The sequence below is a fragment of the Triticum urartu genome, chromosome 7 (assembly GCF_003073215.2).
Source record: "Triticum urartu cultivar G1812 chromosome 7, Tu2.1, whole genome shotgun sequence".
NCBI lineage: Eukaryota > Viridiplantae > Streptophyta > Magnoliopsida > Poales > Poaceae > Triticum > Triticum urartu.
In genome coordinates, this window is record NC_053028.1 from 317,766,103 (window position 1) to 317,781,594 (window position 15,492).

Below are 15,492 nucleotides of genomic sequence, written 5' to 3' on the forward strand. Positions count from 1 at the left end.
CATTTTGCTCCGTACGTAGTCACTTGTTGAAATCTCTAGAAAGACAAATACTCCGTATTTGAGAACAGAGGGAGGCTTTTACTCCGTATTTGGGAACAGAGGGAGTATCACCATATGGAGGGAACAGACGAAGCTTGAAATATGAACATTTCAATGCGAGGGAGTAAAAGCCTCATGCATGCATGCATGCATGCATGCATGTAACATGCAACACTCACACGTACACATGGACGCATGGAACACTCACGCACCCATGCGGCACAGAGCACACGACGCAACACACACACTCACACTCAAGTAATCAACCTACTCCCTACGTCCATGAAAGACTACATTTAGAGATTTACACATTGACCAGGGCATAATTAACGCCCAATAGTAGCAGACTTATGTGTGCATGAGACCATTGAGAGAACAAGATTAAATGAAGGTTGTTGCATGTTGTAATTAAGGATAGACATGTAGCCTATAGCTAGAGCGCAAGTTGGTGCATTAATCCATCAATATCTATTTTAGATTAAAGGCTAAATGCATTGGAAGTGTAGATGTACACTCTTTGTTTTTTAGCCGATGTACACTCTTTGTTGGAAGACCGAGGGAGTACACGTGCATGCACTCACATACATAGCCAGGGTGGTTCGTGCGCAAGGGTTGGACTCCTGTCGCGCCCACGTAAAGTTTTGTTTAATTGATTTCTTTGCTCTGCCAACTGACAGGTGGCACCCAGAAAGCAGGTGACAATTTAACCAGTCAACAAAGTGCCACGTCGACTATGTGGCCGGTCAGTAGGGTGCAATACGGTGCTCTACGATGAGCTAGTGATCGTATAATCACCACAAAACTATATATAGTGACCGTAAAGAGTGTATTGTGACATACGTTGACCGCCAGTGTATTTTTCTCGTTTCAAATTAAGCCATATTAACCGGAAAGGACTAGTACTAGTACTGCTTTGATGTGTCATGTCAACTCGCCGAACGAAGAGAAGCTTGCTTACTACGCCTCTCCCGCGCCGACGCGCATGGTGGCTCACAGGACTAGGAGAGGGTTTTGACTACAGCGCTCTCTCCCTCTCCCTCTCACTCGCCCTCGTCCTCGCGGTGGACGTGCAGAATTTCAATCAGTGTCAGATTTCCAGAAGCATATTGTATTGTAGTATCATCATTGTTGGACCTTCCGAAGAGGCTAAGAGCCAAGTGCAAGGTTCACACGAGTATGAACTGTTGAACCTCCCGAAGAGGCAAAGAGCCAAGCGCAAGGTTTTATAGGAGTTTTCATCCTAGTAGGAGTATTACAACTATAGTGAACGGTGCTACTGTATGATGCCGCCACATCACCTATATCCAAAGTTGTGCCACCTTTTTTTCTCAAAGAGTATGTTGGAGCAGGTGCAACAACCACACAAGTTGCACGTACACATAACACATTTACTAGTAATAAATTCTAAAGGACAAATGCCAGTATGCCACACAAGTTCATCACCAATTCATGTGATAAATTTGTGCACGACTAGTCTACATATATTCGCAGCGCTACCGTTCACAATTTACCATACCCCACTTACAGGTTATAGATGGGCTACATGTCCTCCTCCAGGTTCCAGTCTCGGGTGTTATTCATGGATGACATGATCCATAGCGGTGGGCAACGGGAATCATTGTCACAACTTCCTAGTCCGGTTCCACATGATGGAGACTCATCCAAGCTGAAGCGGCATAAATCAGGGATAGCGTGTCCCAGCATGTCATTCATCCGGTGGTGCGCACTAAAGACGCAACTGTGCTTCATGAACGGCAGGCCTTTGGTGTCATGCACGGAAGGTGGCATCCGCTTCACAATGGGGTACCTGTCCCCAATGAAAAGCGAGTACTCTCCAAGAGTGTTCCTCGGCACCCACGTAGCATCACGGGGATCGAACTCGGCGCCGTTCATCTGGTGCACGCGGCATCTAAGATCTGGACAGATGCTAACGTACACAGTCAAGGTCCATGCATAATAATGTTCTTCTCAAATATGGCGATCAGTAATACTATGCAGCAAATAGTACTACTCCAGTATAGAGGAAGTAAAATAACCGGCTTATTATATATAGCCACTCATGGCTACATGGAACAGATAGTAAGACATGGAAAAACAAAAACGGTGGCAGGTAGTGGGTTCAAGTGTTCAAGGGCCTAGCTAGCTATATGCGTCCTCCAAGGTAAAGAGTACTCCTACTAGTACTAGTAAGTAAGTAGTGAAACAATGAAAGAGAAGGCGAGAGGTTTAAAATATAATACTAAATGGAATACCTGGGTAGATGGTGACGGTCTGATCGTGGTAGATTGTGTGACCATGTTGCACATCAGTGGTACCATGGGTAACGACTGCTAAGATAGTTGATCCCAATATGCCAAAGTCAGCTACAAGGTTCCAGGTTAGACCGAATCGCAGATGCAAATGCACATCCAGGATCGGCGATCTTATTTTCATCGGGGGATGACTGGTCCCTGCAAAATAATGGAGTACCGTTAGGGATGCAAATGATGGTTTGTGCATTCTGTTTCTAATCCCCCGTACCGCAGGATGGAAACCAGATGAAACAAGTCCCCTCGCTTGTCACCGCGAAGATGCGGCCTAGATGGCGCACGGCGTCTTCGAACGTGTAGGGGTACAAATCTACCGCGGCCAACATGCGCCAGCCTCTGCTGTTACTGCCTCTTGCATTGATGGCAATCCTTATGTCGAACACTGCGATGAGATAGTAATTGTTGTAGCCGCGTCGCTTTGTCGGCGGGTCCGCAATTGCTATCTTCTTCAATCTCATGTAGGCATCATCATGCGTAATCAAGCCCAGCCAGTCCGGAAGGCCGACCCCAATGGTTGAGAAGGGGTCTATGGGAACGGCTGCATTGTTGTGGATGTTGTGCAAAATGATGGTGGTATCTAGCCGGAGGTATGCAAGCCAGTCTTCGTTGGCACCGACCCAGACCTATATATAAGACGGTGGGCAGCAGAGAAATTACGGGATGGAAATGGAATAACTAAGTACTACATGATCAAACTCCATGACTGACCTACTCATCGGACGAAATCCGACTACCTCTCAACGTCGGCAACTCTAGCGGAGTCAACATGCAACCTTGGCCAGGGAGCGATGGACTGTTAGAAGGATTGTCCCACAGAAGAACCTTCTCCTCAAGGACGCATGGAAGACCAACAAGCATGGCCTTTTCCCAAGCCCGTTTAAGCACCGTCTTGAAAAAGTTGGTGCAGGAAGCACCGAGTCTTGCGGTGGTGAGGACGTCGGAGCAGTGTGCTATTTCTCCCCGAGGATCATCGTCCAAGGTCTCCCAGTCCCGACGAGGAGGAGAACCTCCTATCGAATCCATGGGAGCAGCGATGAACTGCCTTCTCTTCGGGGGGAGGGGAACTAGCGAGGAGGAGATAAGAGCGTAGTAACCGCAGGGCCTCGTCCCTTCCAACTGTACCTCCTCGATCATTCCTTAGCGAAGGGTGAGTCTATTATTTACTATGTAGTCATACTGTAGCAGTAATATTACTACTTTATCAACAAGTAGTCGATGTAGTATTGTACTTCTAGTATAGTGCACCAGTTTTGAACTCTTGAATCTCAAGGCCAAGGGGCTATAGTTGGAAGTGGTGGGTAGTACTATTCTCTAGAACCATCATTGTACTATCAATGTAGGGAAAGTACACCTGCATAGTGGGTACTCTCGGTGCTCTATTCCAGCGCATAGCTGGCCTACTCAGCTGCTCCTCTCACGCACACACTAGCAGCCTGTTTATCAGCGACGGTTACTGCGGGGGCAGAACATTTGAGTTATTTGATACAGCGAGACTAGGCTTTTCGCTTCCATTTGTGGAGATTTAATGGATCTCGTCGAACTTTGTTAGTAGTACCATCTTCATGAATGAGATGAGGCAAAGCTTTTGCCTCCATTTCAAAACAAAAAAAATCACGTCAAGAGGAATTTCCTTTATAGAGACGATAATGGAGTGAAGTCCATGAATGCAACGCCACAAGCTACAGAGTAGTAGAGTACTAGCACTTTACATACAGAGCCATATTGCACAGTTTCCAATGCCATGCCAGGCTTTTCTGGCTCCTCAGGCTTAATTGGGAGGTGCTAGTTCAAATATGCTACAAGCTGATGAGGAAGCTGCAAGCGAGGTACAGCTAGGGCGAGCACGCGAGCCACGAGATGATGGGAAGGAAAATCCATTCACGTGGCTGGGCTATCCAGTGCACCCAGATTGTGGTGCGACACATCCATTCGACTTCAAAACTCAAACTACCCGTGTAAAATATTGGCTCGTAGCAAAGTTACTTTTTAGAAAAAGGTTGTCATGCGTTTGGCCGGGTCGAACCCACAAAACGAGGTATACACTCCCGCGACCACTAGTAGTACTCATTGGAGTACAGCGCAACGTAGAATCGCCTTTTGTCGCTAGTAGTACATTGTTCCTTACAAGAAACCACTAATAATGCCAACAAACTACTACCACTTGCATACGTCGCAGACTTAAGAAAATACTACCTGATCAACCATTGTACATGCCCTTACCAACCAGCCCTATCAAGAAACGACTACTCTACAAAGTGCTGTTATAAGCACGTTTCAACCCATGTCGCCCCTTAAGTCAACGCCTTCTATTCCACTGGCAAGTTAGGCGTTATAACTTGTGGGATCTACATGTCAGTCTGCACAAAAATCCCCAAGTGACCTCCTACCTCAGGCCCGTCCACCTAGTCATCCTCGTCCATGGGACGCAGCTACCGCCACCGGCAAAAGGCAAGGTTAAAACCGCCAGCGGTGCGGAGCCCATCTTGCGGCAGCCCAGATGCCAGCTCCGTCCGGTGCTCGTGACCACTAGCTAGCTAAGATAGCTCCGTCCAGCTGCTTGTCTGCGAGGTTTGCTAGCTACATTGGCACGGCGGCGCGGCAGCTTGCTCACGTGCACCGCACTCAGGTCAGCCATCTGGCTTGAGCGAAGGCCAGCGATGTGGCTTGCTCCCGCGTGAGTCATGCTCGGGCCAGCCTGCCAACCTATGTGGAGGCCAGTGCGGCGTCCGGCCCGTCTGGCGGAGCAGCGGCCAACTCCCTCATCACCGGCGCCAACAACGAACACGCATCAGTACTTTTTGAAGTAATGTTCAGGAAAAATAATGATTTGAGGGGGAATATAATATGATAGAAGGTCAGATGTGGGTCCCTCATGTCAACGGTCAAACAAAATGTGTTGGTTTAAGCTGCCTCGTCAGCACGGACGTGTGCGCCAACCCTGTCATAAACGGGTTTAAACGAGCCTAATCGGCACTAGGTAGTAGTTTTTGGCATGGATTAACAATTTTTGGGTATGTTTTTGCTATTTTTTGTACAATAGTTTCTTCCTAGGGCTGGTTGAAACTGGTAGTTTTTTGTTAAATACTCTACATATTGTAAGTAGGAGTGAAAGTTAAGCTTTGGAAGCCAATAAGCAAGGCTAGTTACATAGTGCCATGTGTGCGTGATTGAAAGTAAATATCTACCATGAGTGACTAATATCTTGATGGAAAACTCGAAACTATGGAAATACTAGCATTTCCTTTTTGGAATGGCTAGAAATACTAGCAATGTTCACATGCGTTGCAATGGATCATAATTAGAATAATATTTATTCACAAACTTGATACGAAACACTCTAATTTTGATATACATATATCACTAGAGATATATTATGTTTCAATCAAAAAATATTCCTTGGGCTGTTTTGGTGAGGTGAGGGAGGGGTGTGGTTGGTTTTAAGATACTAATTATGGGTTTTTCCACAAATTGGTAGAGAAGTGGGATGTTTGTGAGAAAAGGTAACAACTTACCTCACAGTCGTTAGATGTAGATCTAATGGTAAGAAATGACGGATGGCACACACACCACCATCACCAACTTAGTCTTTTGTAGGAGTACTAGCAAGATGTCCGTGCATTGCACGGAGCATCAAAATGCATATTTTTATAAAACACTTGTTGTGATTGACCCATGCAGGAGTAATTCCATGTGTAAAAAGTAATGATATCTCAAGAAAGAGGAGATAAGGTGAAGAGGAGTGGGGCGTGGTGGTTATTGGGGGTCGGACTGAGCGAACACAAGGGGATGGACGACGCCGGCAACGGCCACCACGCCAGTTTGTTCCAGAGGCTTCCTTTTTTAATTGCTCAACAATGAGGTTGTTGGAGATAAGGATGAACGAGGGAAGGACTTGTCTGCAAATGTGGAGAGAAGTGCGAGTATCTTTTAGTTTAATTTCCATCTGTCAGACATAGATCGGACGGTCTATTGCAAGATGGCACGCATACCATCATCACGAACTCGGTTTTTTATAAGAGAAGAAATATAAGTATGGAGATACAAACGTATTATCGATACTTGTTTCCATATACAAGGATCTACATTCTATTCAACGGCTCAGCATGTGGGGCCTTAGCACAATGACTTCTCGACTGTGTAAAACAAAGGTTTTCCTGTCACCGATGAGGAGGGGGCACTACAAAAAAAGACACGTCCGTGACATTTTGGGTCGAACAAAAAAATTATGTCATGCTTATGACACTTCTATGACGATAATTGGGACAAAACCCCGTATCATCATAGATGCGGTGGGGTCCTACTTCTATGACAAAAAATCATGACAGAAAATGGGCTTTTTGTCCAGGGCAGGCAGAGACGCGTCTGCATGACATTCTTTGGGCCGTCCATGACGGAAAAAATCGTGGTAGAAGCGAGGGCGTCGAGGGCCGAGCGATTGACGTTTCTCTCGTACGTACGCATGTGTGTGCGAGGTGTTGGGCTCTAACTAAACCCGAGCAATTGCACTGCAGGCTACGCGTTACTGAACCCGAGCGATCGATCGATCCCTTGCTGTTAACTGAATCTGAGTGTGATTCCTTCGTTACTGCTGGTAACTGAAGCCGATCGATGCTGCCTCTAGATGAACAGTGAACGTTGTTGAGGGGGTTTGGATGAATAGTTCCCGGTGGGGGGTTGAATGAATAGGAACTCGTGGTAGTAGAGGTCGTTGCCGCTGGATGAATAGTACCCTGATCGATCGAGCCGGTGGATGAACAGGACCCTATGGAGGGTTGGATGAATAGGACCCCATGGAGGGCTGGATGAACAGTAGCCGGTGGAGGGCTGGATGAATAGTAGCCCGTGGAGGGGTGGTTGAACAGGACCCCCGTGGGGAGGGCTGGTTGAACAGTAGCCGGTGGAGGAGCATGCGGTGGAGGCTGGATGAATAGGAGCCCGTGGATGAACAGTCACAGGTGGAGGCTGGAGGAGGTCGACGGTGGAGATGAACAGTATCCCGTGGAGTCCCGTTTTGCGGTACGCCACACCCCTCCCGATTAACAGGACCCCCGTTTCGACCGTAGCGCTCCAACACAAGTCTGTTTCCTCCGTTTTGCGGTACGCCACACCCCTCCTGATCAACAGGGCCCCGTTTCCATCGTAGGAGGTATGTTTCCTCCGTTTTGCGGTATGCCAGACCCTCCCGATGAAAAGGATCCCATTTCCATCGTGGTCTGTCGAACACAAGGCTATTTCCTCCGTTCTGCGGTACGCCAAGACTTGTTTCCATCGCCTGTTCCGTCCAAGCCGGTTGGCTCCCGATGAACAGCATGTGTTCCATTGCCTCCCGATGAATACGACGCATTTCGTTGCCTCCCCATGAACATGACGACGACGCAGTCTCTCCATTCCGACCCAGCCACAGCCATGTACACGAGCCCTGGCCGTACGTATGCACGAGTAGGCGTTCGAGACCCCGCCCGTATGTACGTACGTGGCCGTATTTTCTTGCTTGCACCCTAGCCGCTGTATGTACGTGTACATGCTACGTGCGCACCTCTACTACCACACATGTGCGCCTCTACTACCACACATGCGCGCCTCTACATCGACCAGTATGTATGTACACGTTCGCGACCAGAATGACAATGCTACGTACGCTTTGACCAGGTGGGTCTCGACTGTTAGGCACTTCCTTGCGTATGAAGATGTAGCTGGTGGGTCCCAGCAGTCAGGTGGCGAATCATTTTGCGTTTCCCGTAATATGGACGCACTTCCTTGCATGCGCAGATGTAGCTGGTGGGCCCCAGCAGTCAGGGGGAAACATTTTTTCGCAATACATGATGGCCTGTCCGGTGGGTCCCTGCTGTCAGGTGGAGGATTCATTATTTTGCGCATAATAAGGAGGCACTTCCTTGCCGCGGCCGTGGACCCAGCTGTCACCCGCTCCACGTACAGTACTCTTCTGATGGAAGTTGTTCCTTGACCACGTTGACCACGCCGCGCCGAGAGCAACAAGGCGGTGGACGACGACGAGTCCTAGGAAGGGGACGATGCGGAGCAGGGGAAGACGCGACAGTGGAACCCAAGCGGAGAGGAGTACGAGGGTTCACTGGTTCGGCTGCGGTGTGAGGATGCCGTCGCCGCAGGGCCTGGCCAGCGGTGGGAGTAGTAGAGGGAAGTGAGGCCTCCGCAGCAGCACAACCGGCCACGGGAGGCAAGAACAGGCGGCACAACCGGCGCTGCTCTGGGTGGCTGGAGCAAGAAGACCAGAGGTTGAAGAAGCACTATGGCCGTTGGATGGACATCGTACAGTCACTTGAGCTAGAATCGTTCCTATTGACTAAGTTGACAAAGCCCTCCATCCCCGTCAACTTAGTAGGCCCACAAGTCAGCCTCACTCTATGGTGGGTCCTAGCTAGCAGCGGGAATATTCTTTTTTTTGTGCATAATAAGGAGGCACTTCCTTATGTGCGAAGATATAGATTGCGTGCCCGAGCTGTCAGCGGGGGGAATATTTTTTTGCGAAATACAGAGGCCCTTCCGGTGGGTCCCAGCTGTTAGGTGGAGGAATCATTATTTTGCATGTAATAAGGAGGCATTTCCCTGTGTGGGCCCCTACTGTCAGCCTCTTCCAATGGTTGTTGTATGTTGACCATGTTGACCTCGCAGCATCGAGAGCACAAACGCGGTGGACAAGGGCGAGGCCCAGGAAGGGAACGACCCGGAGCCGGCGAAGCCACCGCAGTGGATGCCCACGCTGAGGGGAGTACGAGCGCTGACTGGTTGGCTACGGGGTGAGGCTGACATCGCTGAAAAATAACAGGATGTGCGGGTGGCTAGAGGGATGGCCTGGCGGCAGCACAACCAGCCACGAGAGGACGGAGCAGGCAGTCCCGCCGGCGCTGGTTTGGGCGGCTGGAGCAGGAAAATCAGAGATTGAAGAAGCACAGCGGCCGTTGGATGGACATCCAACAATCACTGCTCTGTGTTGACTAAGTTGACAAAGCCTTGCGTACGCGTCAAAAAAAATTAGGACAGCGTCATCGTCAACCTAGTAGGCCCAGAAGTTAGCCTCCAAATATGTGGAAAACAGCATACATCCCATTTTCCATTATTTTCAATAATTTACAACCCATTTGCTAATTCTTAAGGATATTTGAAGCCCATATTCTTTTTATTAGCATTACAGACCATATATTCTAGGCACTGCTAAAAAATTCAATGAAATTTTGCATATTTAGGTGGGGTCCGAACTCTTTTAATCACGAAATTTTGAGTCACGTTAAAAATAATTTTTCAAAAATTATATCAAAACAAAATTCAAAAAACAATTCTCCACAGAAAAAATGAATGAAATTTAAAATTTTAACTAGCAAGATGCCACTTAAGCTTACAAACGGTACAAAAAGCCCAAGGATTAATTGTTCATCAAATTTTTAGACAAAACCCAGATTGAACATGGCAGTAACATCTAACCCAACCACTGTTTTTCGCAGTCACAAACAAATGGATCAGTCTGATCCATAAAATCAACATCCTGTGCAAAAAATATATTTCAGGATGACTACAACTTGTTGTAAATAGAAGTCGAGCACGTTTACAAGCCCATTTGTCCACCTGAAACTTCTTTTTTTTTGTTCAACATGTCCGTCTGTGAGAAATCTCTTGCTACAAAACTTAAGCCTCATGGACAATAGTAACCTCGCATTCAATAGGAAGAATGTGACAAAGCTTCTGTTTGCCTGGTTGGATGCATATCTTTCCATCGTTATTGTCCTCAAACGAATGTCATGACAACTAAGAAAATCCTGGTGCTTATTACGCCACCGATTGGTTATACGTTTTTCTCCATGTGGTTGCAGTACCTAAGTAGTCATGAAGATTTGAAAACAGTTAAGGTCTGAAAAAAGAGTATGTCGAAAGAGCAACAACTGAACGGTTAATTATAGTACAATATATACGGTCTTTCAATGTGCATGAAATCATCACCTTTATATATAAATTCTCCAGAGACGAAAGCATCGTAGCAAGCCAATAATTATGTTCAGATCAAAACTAAACATTCTGATATATAAGATCTTGACAGAATCCAGCAGCATTGATAGGCTATCCATGGACGAACTCTTCATTGAGCATATAACATAATATTAGTACCCAAAGTGTACACCAAGATGATATAAAACTTATGTGCACAAATCAAAATGCAGCTTATGATTACAAATGTGTACATGATAATATACGGTACCTGAAAAAGTGTGGAGCCGAACACCAACTTGTTGTGATCATCAAACGGATCACGAATTACACCCAAGGTCTCCAGTTTGGGCGCAGAGACAACAGTTATTTGCAAAGGTCTATCGCAATTATGAAGGAGCAAACTTTGAAGTGAAGGGGCATTTTCGATGATGAGCTGATGTTCTTCAAAACAAATTCCAATGCTTTTAAGGTGAGGCAACTTTATTTCGATACAACTGATAGGGATTTCTATTCCCAAAGCAATCAGCAAGCGCTCTAGGGCAGGGCAACTAGAGTGGATGATGCTGTGCAGTGAGGCCTCCGACAGATAAACCACCACAAGCGAAAGTTTTTTTGGCAGTGGGAGTCAAAGAATTTGTACCAGATCGTCTGGTAGATGGCACCGGGTGAAGGTGGCAGTGTGGAGAGAGGAGGAAAACCGAGAGGGTGGACAATGGTGGTGTGGGCACGAATTCTTGGCGTGTTCGTGGTATGAAACTTTTGTGGTAATGGTAGAACTCAAACTGCTGGAGTTTTCTGAATTCAGGGGATGTCAGCCAAGCGTCCACTATGCCGGGAATGGACAACAGGTAGCTGTTGGGATGCAGAGGCGTTGAACGGGGCCATGCTGGCGAGAGGAGACGATGGCTCTGAGGAGATCAAATTCAGGAAGGACAGATATCTGCCGACAGTGGAGATTGAGGGGCGCGGTGCGCCATAGAGGACGCCATCGAGTTGAGAGGACTTGTGTGCGGCAGCCATCCTTGGTGGGGAGAAGCGAGATGATCTCCTCAAGGATGATGTCCGGGAGATCGTTGATGCGGTCCACCAGAGATCCTACCGGTTCCTCAAATCCGGGTAGGGGGTGCTCGCCGCTTCTCCCCGGCTGCCGGGTGCGGGATCTACAACCGGCATCTCCGCTGGTGGGGGCCTCATCTTCTTAACACCGGGGCCAGCTGACTCCATTTTTCTTGTGGGTGTCGCGCCGAGCTCACGGGTTTGAGCAGAGTAGCCAAAGACGAGCCTAGTGGCAGTGCGAGTGGGGAAGAAGGAGGGATGGAATTTTCTATAGGAGTGGAAGAAGACTAGTGAGGAAGAAGGTGAGCGGGGGTTTTCTGGACGAGTGAGGAAGATGGGGAGCGGGGGGAATTGGGGGGGCGACGGAAGCGGGAGAGTCCAGCGAGCTGTAGTATAAGTGGAAGCGAGGAGGAAGGAGGGTTTTTCTGGGATCGCCCCCTCTTCAAGAAATATGGGCTTCTCCTTGCAAAAAACAAAAACAAATGGGCTTTAAGATGCATAGGATTTTGTATTGGCCCAGTCGGCTGCCTGTGTTTCGTACTAGATGGCCTTAACACTAGAGGCAGCCCGACACACTCTCCAGCTTATTGCCCATTCGAAAGAAAAAAAAGAGACGCCTCCAGCTTATGGCTACTCATCTGTAACCTTTTTCAACTTGGCATCCACCAAATTAGAGGATGCAGTACTGGATGCAGACACTCACTATGGTCGCGTAGTGTGGCAAAATGAGGTGTCAAATAACAGGCCTACAATATACTTACTAGGTTTTGAAGGTTCACAGACTAGTCAACATTTACATTAAACTAAGCTTTCAGAAGATACGGTATGCATACTAACATTCAGAAGAACAAAAGTTCAGCATGTTTATGCGTCTCAATGATTCACCATACTATAACCAATACAAAGCTATGAGAAGGTGTGGAAATAAAAAAATCGGTCGATGCATGTCTGAGCAAAGGGCCTCCCTGCGCACGCATTAATTTCCTTAATTTCCTGGTCATGCTAGTTTCTTCTTAATTTTGCGAGCACTTTGAGCATGTTGGCAACTCCACAACTAGCTAGTTGCCTCATCTTGCAATTCATGCTGACACATTTGCAGCAAACACACGAGGCAATAGAGATGACTCAACATGAGTCCATATTGTGTAGTTCCCCTGAAATCATCTTCATTGTCCTGAATTTGAAAAGATAGGAAAACAATAGCTATACTTAAACGATGTTGCAAAACAGTAGAAAATATAAATAGCTCGGCATGACAAAACATGATCATCTGGACGAAGGGGATACTGACCTGCCTGAGGAAGATTATATATAATTTCATAAGTCCTTGGTTGATTTCCACCTTCGGTTCCACTGCTTGTTTGCTACTCCACAGATGAAAGGATCGTTCCGCACTGCAATCAGCAAGTCAACATAAGAATAGGCTTATTTCATCTTGCGGTGGTGATTGTACCTAGTATTAATGTAGGAATACCTGGAGCACCATGAGGTTAGCTGACAGCAGGTAGATGCAGTCATATAAGTTTTGTGCGGTGCTACCAAAATTGAGGTTTGTATCCCTTCCCGTTATGACAATTCTTCTTGAAATTGGTAGAATGTGACGGACTGTTCTTTACATCAAACTTGCCTTTCCCCTGAGATTTGTTCTTGTTGTTTTGGGGCTGGTTGGGCTGGAAGTTCTTCTCGTGTACCATGTGGGCACTAGAAGCTCCCTCAGCGACCCAAGCACATGTGTCTTTTGCTCTCGCCTTCTCTTCAAAATGAAGAGTGCTAATGAGATCCGAAACGGAAAACGCATGTCTCTTCTTTTTCAGAGAAGTAGCAAAATTGTTTCACGAAGGTGGAAGCTTGGCAATGATGGTCCCAGCAAAAAATTTGTCCGGCAACACACACTTGAAGTACTCAAGTTCCTTAGCGAGTGACTGTATCTCATGAGTCTGCTGAACAACAGAGCGCTCATCAGTCATCTTGTAGTCATAGAATTGCTCCATGACGTACAACTTGTTGCCAGCGCCCGAGGCCCCAAACGTGGCCTCGAGCGCAGCCCACATGTCTTTGTCGCTGTCAAACGACATATATGAATCCACAATGGAATCGTCAAGAACACTCAGCAGAGCAGCTTTGAAGAGGGTATCCATGTTCTCAAAAGCTTCCTGCTGTGTAGGATTAAGATCGCCCTCAGGCTTACCCTTAGTGGCGTCATAGCAGTACATGATCTGAAACCAATATATTGCTCTTGTGCGCCACCTTTTATATTGCACCCCCTTAAAAGTAGGTGGCTCCAAAAGCGCAGCAAAACCACTCGGAGTACATTGCCTATAATCAGGTTTTTGGATTGGATTGTTGAATATATGAGTAATTTACTATGAGATGTAATCCGAATCAATAGTAAATAGATCATGACGACAATTGCAAAGATCAAAGTAATGATGCGGACTAAACCAAGAGGACATAATCACATACTGTATAGCGGGAGCAGAACCGATGTGGTTGATGTTGTCACTCATGTCGTTGATGAAGAGGTTACCGAGGTCGGGGAAGAAGGCTGCCGTTGAGGAAGTCGTCGCTGGCAGCAGTCATAGGAGTGTGCTCCCCAAAAACTTGATCTCCCCTCTCCCATACAGGATCACGAAAGGCGGGGTTCGGAGGACTCTTGTCCCTTCTCGCGGTGCACGCCGGAAGGAGGAATGGAGAAGAATTGCGTGCCGGCGCTAAGAACTGGAACGGTGCGAAACCATATGATACAACGGCGGCTAGGCTAGAGCCTGTCAGGTCGGTCGTGCGAGTAAGACCAAGTACTGTATAATAGTAGGCCTTTGGCCCAAACCCCACGTCCAAGTCAATAATAGCCCCACTATCCAAAAGAATCGGAAATGGCTAGGTAATTAAGGCGTCCGTTAATTATTAATTAATTACTTAATAAATTTTCCGACTCACACCACACTTATAGCATGGTTAATAGTATAGCCAACATCCGGCTATATGAAGTTGACACATCATCTAGAACCAACCTAATACGTAGCCTACTTACAATAGTTAGTCTTTTTAGTATGATACTATATCATTAATAATGGCCCCACCTTTTGTCTCACAAAGTATGTGTAGTCTGAAATGCCGGGCGTGCAGCGGGCGGTGCCCTCGGTCGGTGCGCCGCTTCAACGACGGAAGCAGTGAGAGGTCGCATTGCCCTGACTTGCCATCAATGTGGAGCGGCGGGCTCAGCTGGCGTCGGGCGGGAAGGTTTCGATTTTTGATTCAGTTGCTGTGCTGCTACCGTCCAATATTCGTGTGTGGTTTTTTCTAGAATATAAAAAGGAGGTACTCCTACTTATGTTACTCCCACTATGGCTAGCCTTGCGCTTGGCTCTTTGCCTCTTCCGAAAGTCGAACAATAATGGCGGTACTACAGTAGTACTTCTGGCAATCTGACACCAAATGAACTGTTGCACGTCCACCGCTTGTAAGCAAAAGTTTCTCCTCATGCTGAGAGCCACCGCGCACGCGTTGGCGAGGGAGAAGGCATAGTAAGAAAGCTTCTCATTGTTTTGCGAGTTGACGGGACACATCAAAGTTATTTAGTACTAGTACGTACTCTCTCCAAAAAAGGGCTGACCATGTCATGGTTACCATCCCGTGCTCCGTCGTTGAGTAGGTGCCATCGAAGTGCACGACTCACATACGCACTGCTTACCTGATTATCTCCATTTTCTTGCATGACACGTGCACCTTGATGCTAGATGTCTCGCGTGTTGGCAAAAGGATGAACAAAGCTCACATAAAAAAGAGTGGAAGAACATAGATTCCCGATGACTGAGAAGGAGCAAGGAACCTTGCGCATTTCCCCCTGTTTTTTGCCGTCTGACCGCCTATAAACAAATAAAAGAACATGAACTCTTCGCTAACCACTAGAGACGATACATCAGGATGCTAAGTTGAAGATATTTTATTAGTTTATATTGATAACCACGTAAGAAGCCACGCATGTACAGGACACATGCAGCCATGCATGTACACACGCCAACGCACTAACTCATGTCGATCCAGCTCATGCACAAACACGCACAGCATGGAGCACACAATGCACGTACACAACAGATGCATGCACACACACTCGACCACATAATGCACG